The sequence below is a fragment of the Globicephala melas genome, chromosome 13 (assembly GCF_963455315.2).
Source record: "Globicephala melas chromosome 13, mGloMel1.2, whole genome shotgun sequence".
In the NCBI taxonomy this organism is placed as follows: domain Eukaryota; kingdom Metazoa; phylum Chordata; class Mammalia; order Artiodactyla; family Delphinidae; genus Globicephala; species Globicephala melas.
The window spans coordinates 62404807-62423486 of NC_083326.1; the positions used below are offsets into that span (position 1 = coordinate 62404807).

The 18680-nt window shown below is 40.7% G+C and overlaps 1 protein-coding gene across 4 annotated transcripts in view; it reads right to left on the reverse strand.

The window, feature by feature from the left end:
• Window positions 1–18651, reverse strand: part of FAM210A (family with sequence similarity 210 member A) — a 36668-nt gene extending 18017 nt beyond the window's left edge. For 3 of the 4 annotated variants that reach the window (XM_060310804.1, XM_060310805.2, XM_060310803.2), the window contains exon 1: window positions 18035–18651. The gene's annotated coding sequence lies outside the window, so the exon portion shown is untranslated. The remainder of the gene's footprint in view (window positions 1–18034) is intronic. The other variant, XM_030836512.3, reaches the window with a different exon arrangement.
• Between the last annotated feature and the right edge of the window lie 29 nt (window positions 18652–18680).

Consider the following 18680-nt stretch of genomic DNA (forward strand, 5'->3'; position numbering starts at 1 on the left):
AACTAAAAGTGGAGACAGGTAATCTACTTGATAAAGAGTTAGGACAGACAGACTTCCGGGAAGATGGCGGAAGAGTAAGACTCAAAGATCACCTTCCTCCCCACAGATACACCAGAAATACATCTACGCGTGGAACAACTCCTACGGAGCACCTACTGAACGCTGGCAGAAGACCTCAGACCTCCCAAAAGGCAAGGAACCCCCCACGTACCTGGTTAGGGCAAAAGAAAAAAATAAACAGAGACAAAAGGATAGGGACGGGTCCTGCACCAGCGGGAGGGAGCTGTGAAGGAGGAAATGTGTCCACACACTAGGAAGCCCCTTCGCGGGCGGAGGCTGCGGGTGGCGGACTGGGGGAGCTTCGGAGACGCGGAGGAGAACACAGCAACAGGGGTGCGGAGGGCAAAGCGGAGAGATTCCAGCGCAGAGGATCGGGGCCGACCGGCACTCACCGGCATTCACCAGAGGCTTGTCTGCTCGCCGGACGGGGCGGGCGGGGCTGGGAGCTGAGGCTCCGGCTTCTGTCGGAGCGCCGGGAGAGGACTGAGGTTGGCGGCGTGAACACAGCCTGCAGGGCGTTAGTGCACCGCGGCTAGCCGGGAGGCAGTCTGGGGAAAGGTCTGGACCTGCCGAAGAGGCAAGAGACTTTTTCTTCCCTCTTTGTTTCCTGGTGCACGAGGAGAGGGGATTAAGAACGCTGCTTAAGAGAGGTCCAGAGACCGGCGCGAGCCGCGGCTAAAAGTGCGGAGCCCAGAGACAGACATGAGACGCTAAGGCCGCTGCTGCCGCCACCAAGAAGCCTGTGTGCGAACACAGGTCACTATCCACACCCCCTTCCGGGGAGCCTGTGCAGCCCGCCACTGCCAGGGTCCGGGGATCCAGGGACAACTCCCCCGGGAGAACGCACGGCGCGCCTCAGGCTAGCAACGTCATGCCGGCCTCTGCCGCCGCAGGCCCGCCCCGCACTCCGAGACCCTCCCTACCCACCCCCCACCGCCTGAGTGAGCCAGACCCTCCGAATCAGCGGGCTCCTTTAACCCCGTCCTGTCTGAGCAAAGAACAGACGCCCTCCGGCAACCTACACGCACAGGCGGGGCCAAATCCAAAGCTGAGCCCCTGGGAGCTGTGAGAACAGAGAAGAGAAAGGGAAATCTCTCCCAGCAGCCTCAGAAGCAGCGGATTAAAGCTCCACAATCAACTTGATGTACCCTGCATCTGTGGAATACATGAATAGACAACGAATCATCCCAAATTAAGGAGCGGTGTGGATGAAAAGCTCTTGGTGCTGCAGCCAGGAGTTAGTGCTATGCCTCTGAGGTGGGAGAGCCAACTTCAGGACACTGGTCCACAAGAGGCCTCCCAGCTGCACATAATATCAAACAGCGAAAATCTCCCAGAGATCTCCATCTCAACGCCAGCACCCAGCTTCACTCAACGACCAGCAAGCTACAGTGCTGGACATCCTATGCCAAACAACTAGCAAAACAGGAACACAACCCCACCCATTAGCAGAGAGGCTGCCCAAAATCATAACAAGTCTACAGACACCCCAAAACACACCACGAGACGTGGACCTGCCCACCAGAAAGACAAGATCCAGCCTCATCCACCAGAACACAGGCACTAGTACCCTCCACCAGGAAGCCTACACACCCACTGAACCAACCTTAGCCACTGAGGACAGACACAAAAAACAACAGAAACTACGAACCTTCAGCCTGCAAAAAGAAGACCCCAAACACAGTAAGATAAGCAAAATGAAAAGACAGAAAAACACACAGCAGATGAAGGAGCAAGATAAAAACCCACCAGACCTAACAAATGAAGAGGAAATAGGCAGTCTACCTGAAAAAGAATTCAGAATAATGATAGTAAAGATGATCCAAAATCTTGGAAATAGAATAGACAAAATGCAAGAATCAGTTAACAAGGACCTAGAAGAACTAAAGATGAAACAAACAATGATGAACAACACAATAAATGAAATGAAAAATACTCTAGATGGGATCAATAGCAGAATAACTGAGGCAGAAGAACGGATAAGTGACCTGGAAGATAAAATAGTGGAAATAACTACTGCAGAGCAGAATAAAGAAAAAAGAATGAAAAGAACTGAGGACAGTCTCAGAGACCTCTGGGACAACATTAAATGCACCAACATTCGAATTATAGGGGTTCCAAAAGAAGAAGAGAAAAAGAAAGGGACTGAGAAAATATTTGAAGAGATTATAGTTGAAAACTTCCCTAATATGGGAAAGGAAATAGTTAATCAAGTCCAGGAAGCACAGAGAGTCCCATACAGGATAAATCCAAGGAGAAACACGCCAAGACACATATTAATCAAACTGTGAAAAATTAAATACAAAGAAAACATATTAAAAGCAGCAAGGGAAAAACAACAAATAACACACAAGGGAATCCCCATAAGGTTAACAGCTGATCTTTCAGCAGAAACTCTGCAAGCCAGAAGGGAGTGGCAGGACATATTGAAAGTGTTGAAGGAGAAAAACCTGCAACCAAGATTACTCTACCCAGCAAGGATCTCATTCAGATTTAATGGAGAAATTAAAACCTTTACAGACAAGCAAAAGCTGAGAGAGTTCAGCACCACCAAACCAGCTTTACAACAACTGCTAAAGGAACTTCTCTAGGCAAGAAACACAAAAGAAGGAAAAGACCTACAATAACGAACCCAAAACAGTTAAGAAAATGGGAATGGGAACACACATATTGATAATTACCTTAAATGTAAATGGACTAAATGCTCCCATCAAAAGACACAGATTGGCTGAATGGATACAAAAACAAGACGCACATATTTGCTGTCTACAAGAGACCCACTTCAGACCTAGAGACACATACAGACTGAAAGTAAGGGGATGGAAAAAGGTATTTCATGCAAATGGAAACCAAAAGAAAGCTGGAGTAGCAATTCTCATATCAGAAAAAATAGACTTTAAAACAAAGACTATTAGAAGAGACAAAGAAGGACACTACATAATGATCAAGGGATCGATCCAAGAAGAAGATATAACAATTGTAAATATTTATGCACCCAACATAGGAGCACCTCAATACATAAGGCAAATACTGACAGCCATAAAAGGGGAAATCGACAGTAACACATTCATAGTAGGAGACTTTAACACCCCACTTTCACCAATGGACAGATCATCCAAAATGAAAATAAATAAGGAGACACAAGCTTTAAATGATACATTAAACGAGATAGACTTAATTGATATTTATAGGACATTCCATCCAAGAACAACAGAATACACATTTTTCTCAACTGCTCATGGAACATTCTCCAGGATAGATCATATCTTGGGTCACAAATCAAGCCTTGGTAAATTTAAGAAAATTGAAATTGTATCAAGTATCTTTTCCGACCACAACGCTATGAGACTAGATATCAATTACAGGAAAAGATCTGTAAAAAATACAAACACATGGAGGCTAAACAATACACTACTTAATAACGAAGTGATCACTGAAGAAATCAAAGAGGAAATCAAAAAATACCTAGAAACAAATGACAATGGAGACACGACGACTCAAAATCTATGGGATGCAGCAAAAGCAGTTCTAAGAGGGAAGTTTATAGCAATACAATCCTACCTTAAGAAACAGGAAACATCTCGAATAAAAAACCTAACCTTGCACCTAAAGCAATTAGAGAAAGAAGAACAAAAAAACCCAAAAGTTAGCAGAAGGAAAGAAATCATAAAAATCAGATCAGAAATAAATGAAAAAGAAATGAAGGAAACGATAGCAAAGATCAATAAAACTAAAAGCTGGTTCTTTGAAAGGATAAACAAAATTGATAAACCATTAGCCAGACTCTTCAAGAAAAAAAGGGAGAAGACTCAAATCAATAGAATTAGAAATGAAAAAGGAAAAGTAACAACTGACACTGCAGAAATACAAAAGATCATGAGAGATTACTACAAGCAACTCTATGCCAATAAAATGGACAACCTGGAAGAAATGGACAAATTCTTAGAAAGGCACAACCTGCCAAGACTGAATCAGGAAGAAATAGAAAATATGAACAGACCAATCACAAGCACTGAAATGGAAGCTGTCATTAAAAATCTTCCAACAAACAAAAGCCCAGGACCAGATGGCTTCACAGGTGTATTCTATCAAACATTTAGAGAAGAGCTATCACCTAACCTTCTCAAACTCTTCCAAAATATAGCAGAGGGAGGAACACTCCCCAACTCATTCTACGAGGCCACCATCACCCTGACACCAAAACCAGACAAAGATGTCACAAAGAAAACTACAGGGCAATATCACTGATGAACATAGATGCAAAAATCCTCAACAAAATAGTAGCAAACAGAATCCAACAGCACATTAAACGGATCATACACCATGATCAAGTGGGGTTTATTCCAGGAATGCAAGGATTCTTCAATATACGCAAATCAATCAACGTGATACACCATATTAACAAATTGAAGGAGAAAAACCATATGATCATCTCAATAGATGCAGAGAAAGCTCTTGACAAAATTCAACACCCATTTATGATAAAAACCCTGCAGAAAGTAGGCATAGAGGGAACTTTCCTCAACATAATAAAGGCCATATATGACAAACCCACAGCCAACATCATCCTCAATGGTGAAAAACTGAAAGCATTTCCACTAAGATCAGGAACAAGACAAGGTTGCCCACTCTCACCACTCTTATTCAACATAGTTTTGGAAGTTTTAGCCACAGCAATCAGAGAAGAAAAGGAAATAAAAGGAATCCAAATCAGAAAAGAAGTAAAGCTGTCACTCTTTGCAGATGACATGATACTATACATAGAGAATCCTAAAGATGCTACCAGAAAACTACTAGAGCTAATCAATGAATTTGGTAAAGTAGCAGGATACAAAATTAATGCACAGAAATCTCTGGCATTCCTATACACTAATGATGAAAAATCTGAAAGTGAAATCAAGAAAACACTCCCATTTACCATTGCAACAAAAAGAATAAAATATCTAGGAATAAACCTACCTAAGGAGCAAAAGACCTGTGTGCAGAAAATTATAAGACACTGATGAAAGAAATTAAAGATGATACAAATAGATGGAGAGATATACCATGTTCTTGGATTGGAAGAATCAACATTGTGAAAATGACTCTACTACCCAAAGCAATCTACAGATTCAATGCAATCCCTATCAAACTACCACTGGCATTTTTCACAGAACTAGAACAAAAAATTTCACAATTTGTATGGAAACACAAAAGACCCCGAATAGCCAAAGCAATCTTGAGAACGAAAAACGGAGCTGGAGGAATCAGGCTCCCTGACTTCAGACCATACTACAAAGCTACAGTAATCAAGACAGTATGGTACTGGCACAAAAACAGAAATATAGATCAATGGAACAGGATAGAAAGCCCAGAGATAACCCCACGCACATATGGTCACCTTATCTTTGATAAAGGAGGCAGGAATGTACAGTGGAGAAAGGACAGCCTCTTCAATAAGTGGTGCTGGGAAAACTGGATAGCTACATGTAAAAGTATGAGATTAGATCACTCCCTAACACCATACACAAAAATAAGCTCAAAATGGATTAAAGACCTAAATGTAAGGCCAGAAACTATCAAACTCTTAGAGGAAAACATAGGCAGGACACTCTATGACATAAATCACAGCAAGGTCCTTTTTGACCCACCTCCTAGAGAAATGGAAATAAAAACAAAAATAAACAAATGGGACCTAATGAAACTTCAAAGCTTTTGTACAGCAAAGGAAACCATAAAGAAGACCAAAAGACAACCCTCAGAATGAGAGAAAATATTTGCAAATGAAGCAACTGACAAAGGATTAATCTCCAAAATTTATAAGCAGCTCATGCAGCTTAATAACAAAAAAAACAAACAACCCAATCCAAAAATGGGCAGAAGACCTAAATAGACATTTCTCCAAAGAAGATATACAGATTGCCAACAAACACATGAAAGAATGCTCAACATCACTAATCATTAGAGAAATGCAAATCAAAACTACAATGAGATATCATCTCACACCAGTCAGAATGGCCATCATCAAAAAATCTAGAAACAATAAATGCTGGAGAGGGTGTGGAGAAAAGGGAACACTCTTACACTGTTGGTGGGAATGTAAATTGATACAGCCACTGTGGAGAACAGTATGGAGGTTCCTTAAAAAACTACAAAAAGAACTACCATATGACCCAGCAATCCCACTACTGGGCATATACCCTGAGAAAACCATAATTCAAAAAGAGTCATGTACCAAAATGTTCATTGCAGCTCTATTTACAGTAGCCCAGAGATGGAAACAACCTAAGTGTCCATCATCGGATGAATGGATAAAGAAGATGTGGCACATATATACAATGGAATATTACTCAGCCATAAAGAGAAATGAAATTGAGCTATTTGTAATGAGGTGGATAGACCTAGAGTCTGTCATACAGAGTGAAGTAAGTCAGAAAGAGAGAGACAAATACCGTATGCTAACACATATATATGGAATTTAAGAAAAAAAAATGTCATGAAAAACCTAGGGGTGAAACAGGAATAAAGACACAGACTTACTAGAGAATGGACTTGAGGCTATGGGGAGGGGGAAGGGTAAACGGTGACAAAGCGAGAGAGAGGCATGGACATATATACACTACCAAACATAAGGTAGAAAGCTAGTGGGAAGCAGCCGCATAGCACAGGGAGATCAGCTTGGTGCTTTGTGACCGCCTGGAGGGGCGGGATAGGGAGGGTGGGAGGGAGGGAGATGCAAGCGGGAAGAGATATGGGAACATATGTATATATATAACTGATTCATTTTGTTGTGAAGCTGAAACTAACATACCATTGTAAAGCAATTATACTCCAATAAAGATGTTAAAATGAAAAAAAAAAAGTTAGGACAGTTATCATAAAGATGATCAAATAACTCAGGAGAAGAATGGATGCACAGAGAGATAAGTTAGAAGCTTTAAAAAAGAATTAGAAAATATAAAGAACAACCAAACAGAAATGAAGAATACAATAACTGAAATGAAAAATACGCTAGAAGGAATCAACAGTATACTTAGTGATACAGAGGCATAGATCAGCGAGCTGGAAGACAGAGTAGTGGAAATCACTGTTCTGAACAGGAAATAGAAAAAACAATGAAAAGAAATGAGAGCAGTTTAAGAGACCTCTGGGACAACATCAAGTGGACTAATATTCACATTATTGGGGTCCCAGAAGGAGAAGACAGAGAGAAAGGGGATGAGAACATACCTAAGGAGGTGAAAGACCTGTACTTGAACACTGATGAAAGAAACTGAAGATGACACAAATGGAAAGATATACCATGTTCATAGATTGGAAAAATATTTTTAAAATGACCATACTACCCAAGGCGATCTTCAGATTCAATGCAATCTCTATCAAAATACCAAGGGCATTTTTCACAGAAATAGAAAAAATAATTTCAATATTTGTATGGAAACACAAAAGACCCCCAAATAGCCAAAACAATCTTGAGAAAGAACAGAGCTGGAGGAATCAGTCCCTGACTTCAGACTACAATAATCAATCAGTATGGTACTGGCACAAAAAGAGACACAGATCAGTGGAACAAAATAGAGAGCCCAGAAATAAACCCCTGCACTTATGGTCAATTAATCTACAACAAAGAAGGCAAGAATATACAATGGAAAAAAGAGTCTCTTTAGTAAGTGGTGCTGGAAAACTGGACAGCTACATGTAAAAAAATTAGAACATTCTCTAACACCATATACAAAAATAAACTCAAAATGCATTAAATACCCAAATGTAAGACCAGATAGTATAAAACTCTTAGAGGAAAACACAGGCAGAACACTCTTTGACATAAATTGCAGCATTATTTTTTTGGCCCCATCTCCTAAAGCACAGGAAATAAAAGCAAAATAAACAAATGGGACCTAATTAAACTTAAAGCTTTTGCACAGCGAAGGAAACCATCGGTAAAATGAACAAGACAACCTCCTGAATGGGAGAAAATATTTGCAAATGACGTGACCGATAAGGAGTTATATCCAAAATATATAAATAGCTCATAAAACTCAATATCAAACAACAACAAAAACTACCACAACCCAATTACAAAATGGGCACAAGACCTGAATAGACATTTTTCCAAAGACATACAGATGGCCAACAGGCACATGAAAAGATGCTCAACACTGTTAATCATCAGAGAAATGCACAAAGGTTGGCGAGGATATGGAGAAAAGGGAACCCTTGTACGCTGCTGATGGAAATGTAAATTGGTGCAGCCAATTTGGTGCAGTGGAAAACAGTATAGGAGGTTTCTCAAAAGAACTAAAATTGAACTACCATATGACCCAGCAATTCCACTCCTAAGTATATATCTGAAAAAATGAAAACATGAAAAATATTGAAAAAATTCAAAAAGATACATGCACCCCAACATTCACTGCAGCATTATTTACAATTGCTAAGATATGGAAGCAACCTAAATGTCTATCAACAGATGAATGGATAAAGAAGATGTGGTATATATAAATGGAATACTACTCAGCCATAAAAAAACAAAATTTTTTCATATGCAACAACATGGATGGACTTGCAGGATATCAGGTTAAGTGAAATAAGTCACAGAAAGACAAATACTGTATGGTATCACTTATATGTGGAATCTAAAAAGAACAAACTAGTGAATATGACAAAAAAGAAACACAGAGAACAAACTAGTGGTTACTAGTTGGGAGAGGGAAGGGAGGAGGGGAAAAATAGGGGTAGAGGATTAAGAGGTACAAACTACAATGGATAAAATAAACTACAAGGATATCCTGTACAACACAGGGAATATAGCAAATATTTTATAACTATAAATGGAATATAACCTTAAAAATTGTGAATCACTATGTTGTACACCTAAAACTTACACACTACATCAACTATACCTGAATTTAAAAAAAAAAAAAGAAGGAAATCTTCCCATTTGCAACAACATGGATAAACCTTGAGGGCTTTATGTTAAACAAAGTAAGTCAGAAAGGAAAAGAAAAATATTGTATGATCTCACTTATATGTGGAATCTTAAAAACAACAACAAAGACCCAAACTCAAATTTGTACATACAGAGAATGGAGTGGTGGTTGCTGAGGAGGGCAGGGGGGTGAGGGAAGAAGGCCTGGTGAAATGGATGAAGGTGTTCAAAAGGTACAAGCTTCCAGTTATAAAATACGTAAGTAGTCATGAGGATGCAATGCACAGCATGGTGACTATAATTAATATTGCATTGTATATTTGAAAGTTACTAGGAAAGTAGATCTTAAAAGTTCTTATCACAAGAAAAAAATTCTGTAACTATGTGAGATGATGGATATTAACTAGACTGTGGTGATCATTTTGCAATATATACAAATATCTGAATCATTATGTTATACAGCTGAAACTAACACAATGTTACATATCAATTATATCTCAATTGAAAAAAAGATGTTCATGCTCATCAGCATGTCTCTAGAGAATTGCAAATTAAAACAAGATACCACTACACATCTATTAGAATGACTAATATCCAAAACACTGACAACAAATGCTGCGGAGGTTGTGGAACAACAGCAACGGTCATTCATTGCTGGTGGGAATGCAAAATGGTACAGTCACTTTGGAAGACAGTTTGGCAGTTTCGTATAAGCTAAACGTAGGCTTACAATGAGTCAGCAATAGCACTCCTAGGTACTTAACCAAAATGAGCTGAAAATTTACATCCACACAAAAACCTGCACACAAATGTTTACAGCAGCTTAATTCATAATTGCCAAAAACTGGACATAACCAAGAAGTCCTTGAATAGATGAGTGGATAAACAAACTGATATACTGTATGATTCCAACATTCTGGAAGAGGTGTGACATTCTGGAAGAGGTGAAACTATAGAGATCAGTGGTAAAAAGATCAGTGGTTTCCAGGGTGGGGGAGGGAAGGGATGAATAGAAGGAGCACAGGACATTTTTAGGGGAGTGAAACATTCTGTATGATACTGTAATGGTGGATAAATGTCATTATGCAATTGCTAAAACCCACAAAAATAAATATACAACACAAAGAGTGAGCCCTAATGTGAACTATGAACTTTAGTTAATAATGTATTGATATTGTTCATCAATTCTAAAAAACGTACCACACTAATACAAGATGTCAATAATAGGGGAAACAGTGTGTGGGTGGGTGGGGTGGATAAGGGGGGAATTCTCTGTACTATCTCTGCGCCATGTTTCTATAAACCTAAACTTCGCTAAAATAGTCCATTCATTAATTTCTTTAAAGACAGTACACTGTGGCCTTACCCAATACAACTGATACATAGTATAACTTTAACTTGAAGTACAGGTATGAGAACAGGATAAACGTAGAACTCATCAGGTTGAAACATAATAAAAAGGATAAATGAAGGAAAGAACTGCCTCTACTTATACAAAGTCCTCAATTACCATCAAACAGGAGGAAATTCGAATTTTCTCCTTTCAACAGATTAATATTCTAATTTATTCATTTTGATCTCTCTCTTAATCACACCTTGACTGCTGTTTCAAATCAAATTGAGTTTGCTGTTTAGAAAAAGTAACAGGATGCAAATTTATTTGCAGCACTTTCTGGGCTGTTACTTTCCTGCTCCGTAAGGCACTGGATGGCTTCAACTTAATTTCTATTATATAATCCATCTTCTTCAATCTATTCTGCTTTTAAGCTTTCTATTACCAAAATTGAGCCACTAAAGCTGTGGCAATGATGAAGCCATTGTTAAATTTCTAATCTTCAGAAAAGGTTAAATTATGCCCCCTAGTGAATTCCCAAGGAATTTCATTAATGACTCATTGATTTCCCCAGCTTGTAAAGAAAATCAAATTTTCCAAAATTACTACACAAATATCTTAATTTACACAAAATGTTTCTCTTTTTTTATCTCTTTTCAGAGGCTCTAAGTTCAACAAGGCAAGTCAGGGTGATCTGTTATGGTAACACTGGTCCAGAATCCACGTGGTTCCAGACTTCCACCCACTTCCCTTTTGGGCTGTGGCAGGTGTTATCCCATTGCAATGGGAAGAATGCAAGCTTTACAGTCAGAAAGACTAGTTCCGACCTTTTCTGGAATTACTTTACTTAGCTCTTTTCCTCATTCCTAAAATGGAGTTAAATACACTTTTATCATATTGCATTTATATGATTAAATGAGATAAAGTATAGTATCTAGCACTTAATATGCTGGATCAATAATTAATTCTAGCTTTCTTTCTTCGTCGTCTCATCTACTGACCTGGTCAAACCAAGCTCACAGTCTTCCTTCATCTAAACTTCTGCCATTATTCCATTTGTTTGACCCATGCAAAATCCCAGCCTCTCTAGCAATACACTCCACTGGTCATACCTTTGTCACTGAAATAATCTGTTACTGACCCACAACTGAAATCCTCAAACTATACTATCCCACTCTCTTCAGCCTCTTCTTCTTCCAGCTTCCACTCCTTTACTCTCTCTGGACTCTAGTTCCAGGACCTTGTCCCACTCTACCCTCCTTTTCCTTCAAATCCAACAGCTGCTCCTGGTTTCACTCTTAAGTCTTTATCCAGCCTGGATTCTACAGTGCATTACTTGAATCACTACTTTGTCCTTCTGCAACACCAGACCACAAAATCTAATCCAGAGCCAGTCCAACCATCTGTTTTTCCCACAACTACATCCCACAATCATAGCTGAGCACTAACAAAAGCCACATAACTGAGTAAATTAGTACCAGCATACATTGATGGTACATCATTCTATCTCAGAAAGGCTCTGAGTGCTGTGACAACCGATGATGGTTTCTGATCAGATGAGCTTCCTCCACCATTCCTCACTTTTCCCAATCTCTTCAAGCCTCATACTTCACTTTCAGATGGTAAAATATAAAGTATACATCAGATCATGTCTCTCCTCTGTTTAAAGCTCCCCAATTTCTCCCAAGGTAAGTCCTTACAACTGCCTACAATGCCTTACACCAGCAGTCCCCAACCCTTTTGGCACCAGGGACCAGTTTTGTGGAAGACAATTTTTCCATGGACTGGGGGCGGGGCATCGGGGGTGGGGATAGGTGCAGGTGGTAATGCAAGCGATGGGGAGTGGCAGATGAAGGTTTTCACCACTGCTCACCTCCTGCTGTGTGGCCCAGTTCCTAACAGGCCGTGAACCGGTAATGGTCCGAGGCCAGGGAGTTGGGGACCCCTGCCTTATACAACCTTCTACCTTTCCCTCACTGAATACATCACCTACTCTCAGTCTGTGCCTTGCTCACTCTCCTCCAGCCACACTAGCCCCCCTACAGCTCTTCGAACATGCTAAAAAGGCCCCTGCTTTAAGAACTCTGCATTAACTGTTCCCTCTGCTTGGAAGAGTCTTTCTCCAGATATCTGCATGACTAACTCCTTCACTTCCTACAAGTCTTTGTTCAAATGGTACCTGCTCCATGGGGTCACTGCTCCCAATCCTTTCTCTTCCAGCCCTGTCATCCCAATATTGCTTATCTTGCTCTATTTGTTTCTTTTTCCATAGCACTTATTGTCTAACACCCTACATGATTCACTTATTTATTATTGTTTTAGGATAATTATTATTCACTTATTATTATCATTTAAGTCCATTTAAGGACTGACAAGGACAGAATTTTTTTTCCCCTGTTTTGTTCACTACTGCATCTCAGGTGCCGACAACAAAGGTTGGCTGGCACATAGGAGGCACCTAATATTTGTTAAATGAATAATTAGATAAAGCTATCTTCCACTTCCCCTTAAAAATGAACCAAAATTATTAGGGGATGAATTTTCTCAACTTCAGCCTTCTCCCTTCCAGTTACCTGCATCCAAACCCATCTCAGCGTTAGTTAACTGCCTCCTCAGAAAATGAACTAGCCCTCCATTCAAAGCCCATTCCTCCATCTGTGTTCTAGATCTAAACTCTTCCTGTGTCTTCCAAGAATTCTGCTCAACCAAGTTTTCCTTGTATTTTTCTACTGCTATTCTTTTTCCTGTACTCCAACTGCCCTCTCCTCTGGCTTCTTTCCTTCAGCATATACATATGCAATTAAGAAAATATGTCTCTCTATAGTATCTGCCCAATTTCCAATTACCTTCACTTCATTTAAGGATCCCCAGTTTAGTGGCAGCAAAGTCACTGTAATTTCTGACCCACAGAGAAGAGCAATCATAGAGTTCTTCATGGATGCTGGGGCTCCCCTCACAAATTTAATTCTCCCAGTCATGGTGAAAAGTTTCTCTTCTGGACTCCCCCAGAGTGGGTGAGCTGCTCTTATGTGTTAAATCCACTCTACCATTCCAGTGTCCCTAAACCTTTGGACCCCTTCCTCTTTAGTGTACCAAGGCAGGTCTGGCATTTCAACTTCATTTAGCGTGGGTTACCTTTTGGTCCATGCTTCAGCCAACCAAACTGTTGAGAGCCCTTTCTAACCCCTCAAGCAATAAAAGTGAATCAAGAATCTCTGCTTAGTGGGCCTATATCAGTAAATTTAGCCCGGCCCAACTTTATGTTCCTTCCACCATTATCCCACATCCTTAATATCCATTCCTAAACATATCCCCCAGATTTCCATGTGTATAAACAAATAAACATTCCTGCCATTTTTTAAGAGTATGGCACACCCCCTCAGGTCACACTTTGTAGCTGACCCTTGAGGGCTTGTTAGGGTGGGAATCTACTTATAGGTCTAGAAGCAAAGAAGTGTGGTAGAGGTAGTTCTTGAGGAGAATCAATCAGCAATGTCTAGTCTTCAGGGAAGGTCATTACAGGTTAACTTCCTCAAACAGGAGTGGAAAGACTGCTTCTACCGCCAAAGAAGACTAATGAAAACTTAGGGGTTCAATACTCCATTCCAAATTTGAGGATCTCAACCTTCCCCAGTCAATGCTCTCATTTTAACAGCAGACACCCTGTTAGAATGGGAATTCATTTTGCATTGTAATCCAGCCACTCTGCAGGATAAGAGTTTGGTTTTCAGCAATCTCAGCTCTGCATCTATGTGAGAAGGGCAGACATAGAAACTTTCTGGTCATTTATACAGAGCTTGAGCTGGGAATTTCAAGACCTGAGCTCATCACTCTCCACCTCCCACCCCCCTTTCTCCGAAAACAGAGCAACCAGTCAGTCTCATTACACTTGTTCATCATCTGGGAAAAATGTTTTAAATCTTCAAATACATGATCACCCAGAACCTGGTCTTTCATTAAGTATCTGAGTAGTAGTATCCAATGGTGGTATTTTGCATATCTCTATTGTCATATCACATCGTGGGCTACAGTGCCTGCCTTCTTTACCACTGAAAATAGTCAAGGGTGCCTTTAAATCTAATCAGATTAGAGAACCAATTTCAGGAATGCCATAACCAATCCAGAAAATTCATCCTTAAGATTCTGTTCCTCTAGAACCACTCTCAGTACCAAAATCTGAATCAGACAGGGTTCTCCAGAGATACAGAACCAACAGGAAAAAACATATACATATATCTATATCTACCTATTGGGAATCTATTATTAGATTGTTTATTTAAATAGATATATTTATTTTAAGGAACTGGCTCACACAATTGTGAGGGCTACACATCTGAAATGTGTAGAGCGGATTTGCAGGCTGGAAACTCATACAAAAGTTGACGCCACATGCAGTGGTTGAGAATCCGCCTGCCAGTGCAGGGGACACGGGTTCCATCCCTGGTCCGGGAAGATCCCACATGCCGCGGAGCAACTAAGCCCGTGCGCCACAACTACTGAGCCTGTGCTCTAGAGCCCACGAGCCACACCTACTGAGCCTGATTGCTACAACTACTGAAGCCCGTGCGCCTAGAGCCCATGCTCCACAACAAGAGAAGCCACCACAGTAAGAAGCCGTGCACCACAACGAAGAGTAGCCCCAGCTCGCCGCAACTAGAGAAAGCCCGCGTGCAGCAATGAACACCCAACACAGTGAAAAATAAATAAATTAAATAAATAAATTTTTAAAAAAAAGAATTGATGCCACAGCCTTGGGATTTTTTTCTTCTTGAGGCACCTCAGTTTGAAATTTAGGTTTTCAATTGATTGAATGAGGCTCACCTGTATTATGAAGGGTAATCTCCTTAAAGTCAATTGATTACAGATGTTGACACATTTTCAAAATACCATCACAGTATCACTTAATAGGTACTATAGCCATGTCTAGTTAACATATAAAACTAATCATCACACATATAAACTTACAGATTTCTAAAGGAAATCTTTACTTTCTATTACAGGAAAAACCTTTTAAACAATAATATCTTATGTGTTCAAAAAAGGCAATAAAATTTCAGTAGGGACACTTCGGCTGAGCGGACTGAAGGAATGAACAGTTCTTCCAAAACTATTTGGAGAAACACAGCTTCTACAACCACCTCTCTTTCCTACCTCCAAGAACACTATCATTCCTAGGAAGCTATAATATTGTATCTACATTTTAAAAACAATTTTTATGTTTCAAAAATGTGATCTTCAACTCCACAACAGAAATGACACCTTAAAATTACCCACCTCTGAGTGCTCTCACTTTAAGGGATGGTATCTATTGAAACTGTTGCTTGCCTTTAGTCTGACCAGAAAACTTACAAATTACTACTTCATTTTCTCTCACTGACAAAAGTATAACATCTTATGGAAAAACCCAAACAAACTTTTTGGCCAACCCAATACAAACCAGGAGAAATCCAAACCAGTCTGGGTGAATAATGGACCAAATAATCAAAACAGCACATAAAGAAATCTTATAAATAGGCTGAAATAAATCCTGTATGTCCTTTCAAAAAAAAAATGGGATTTTTAAAAACCTCTCTAGGCTATTCATTCATCCATTACCACCCCACTATGTGCCAGGCACTGTTCAAGGCACCAGGGTTAAAACACTGAACAAAATGATGATCCCTGTCTTGCTAGAGTTCATACGCTAGCAAGACAACATCCTTATCCAGCTATTTTCTCTCTGAACATAATAACCCAAGCATTAAGAAGTATCAAAACATTTTCTGAAAATCTACTATGTTTCAGTCAACTTCCAGTTCTGAGTCTGGCCTTAAACTGGCACTGTTTCATCATTAGCATAGAGTCTGATTTCTGGAGTCAGGCTGCCTGGATCCAAAACCTAGCCCACCACTACTTCCCAGTTGCATAACGTTGGACAAGTTACTTACCCCTCACCTATAAAACAAAAATAATCATAACAACTATCCCACTGAAAATGTAAGAGTTAAATGACTTCAAATGTATAAAGCACTTAATTTGGCACACAGAAGGTACTAAACTATCAGCTATTATTATTTTAATTCAACTTCCAGAAAACCATTTATTACTCAGGCAATGGTGGGAAACATAACACCAATGGTAACTTTTAAAATATTCTTATCTAGCCCATTTACTCTCTCCATCACTACTACCTTCAAGAGTTCATACTCTATTCTTGAAACCAGTGGGTAATCATTAAATCCATTTCACCTGTAACCTGCCTTACACCCTTTTCCAATCACCTTTCCCCACACTCCCACCTCAGACAGCCCTACTTCTTTATTCTTTATCCCATAAATACCCAGAGCCCTTCGCTTTAGGATAGATAGACTAGTTTTCCTGTCTCCTCACTTGCTTGCCTTGTGAATAAACCCTCTCTTTGCTGCGAACCTCAGCATCTCAGTGTTTGGCTTGCTGGGAGTTGGGCAAAACGAACCTGGTTCAGAAATATTCTCAACGGAATCTACTTGACTTCTAGTTAACTTTAATAAAAACTACAAAATGTGATCTCTATATATCTCATTCACAACATCAATTCACGGTAGAGTTTGTATAAACATATAGTTAGGAGGCTTTTAATCTAATGAGAAAATTTCTTAAAAAGTCAAAATTAGATTCCTTTTCCATAAAATTACAACAGCAACTATCATAAGAAACTTTAGCATTGGAACCAGCATATATGGATATGTAATTAGCCAGTTCTAAATGCATGAATACGCAATAACACATTCAATCTCTAGGATAACCTTTGCAGTTGTCAATAATAATGAACTCAGGTGGAGAGCAAAACAACCTACTATAAAAATAAACAACAAAGAGAAAAGTAAAAATATGCCATGTAGAAAAATATATTTTCCCAATACGCTGTGAAAAGTAACAAGTACTACTAAATCACACTGAGGAAGAGACATTTCGTCATAGTGATTTTCTACACGTCAGCTGTGGCAGGCCACTAATTTATGTTTAGAGAAATAAATAAGGATACATTTAACTGAATTTTTAGGTTTGATGCTTAAACTTTCTTGGAAGGATCACTGGCTATTTTGTATGCATAAAGAGTATTTACAGACACATACTCAAGTAATCTTACTTGTGTTATGAGGGCGGTAAGTATCAAAGGTGCATGCATCACTATGGTAAAAAAAAAAAAAAATCAACCTCGAAAAAAAAAATAATGAACTGGTTAATTCTCAACTTAGCTCACTGCATATAATAAAAAAAAATACAAGTACAGTCATCTGAAATGGATGGTTCATCCTCATTCATTAAAAACAGACTTCATTCTTGGTCCAAAGTTTATAAGTGGTCAACAACCTCAGAAAGGTTAGTGCCCACAATTTAGAATTTTGACTCGATTGTAAAGTACATGCTGCGAATGTTGCTTTCCCCCAGGCGAAGTCTAGTGGCTAATATAACTGCGTCTACTGACAAGTATGCAGGCTAGTGAACCTATTTCCAAAGCTGCTTTTAAACGGATCAATTTTGGTGAAGAATAATGGAAAACGTATTTCTGATCCCGTTTTACACCCTTCAGGTGGGAGGTGCTGAGGCACAAAGCATCAACAATTTTAGGTCCACAGGCACAGTTTTGACCCTAGTCTGGGGTGGTAAGCAGGTACCTGCGACTCTCCAGTAGATATTTAAGGGAAAGGACAAACAAAGCGTGTTGACTCCCCAACCATCCCATACCAAAATCCAGAAAACACAGATACTACCAGGAAGGTGTTTCTCCTAAACAGGTGTGGGCTGCCCCTTCCTTCAGAGTCTGACAGATGAGAACGGCCCTCTCGAGAGAAGTCTGGCTGAACCTCCCGAATGCGGCGGTAGGGAGCGACACGCGGTCCCCGGGGAGAAGCAGGGCGCCGCGCGTTTCCGAATCAAGTCCGAGCGCGGGGGCTCTCAGGCCCCTCCCGGCCGGCGTCCAAGTAAAGGCAGAGCAAAGGGTGAAGGTGGCAGAGCGGAGGCTGGAAAACCGCTCCACAGACAGGGTTTGCAGGACACCGGCGCACAGCGAAGGGCGGGGTGACCTCTGTCCGCCCCGGGGGGCGCTCACCGCCGCGTACCACGTTGAGGAGGCCCAGCCGACTGCCCGGCCCCGCCCCCAGAGGCCTCGACCCAGGATACCTCAGGACGTGAGGCCGCCGCCGCCGCTCCCCGCCGTGCGGCCGCTTGAAGCCCCCGCCGTGTCCCTCCGCAGAGCCACCAGCCGAGCGTGGGTCAGGGCGCCGAAAGCCGCGTGCTCAGGCGACCCAGCCTCCGGCCCGCCCGCCCAACACACCGGCCCCACCAACCACTGGCTCGCACCGCTCTTGCCGGCGCCCTCAGCACGGCGCGCGCGGCACGCCGGGACTCGGGGTTCCG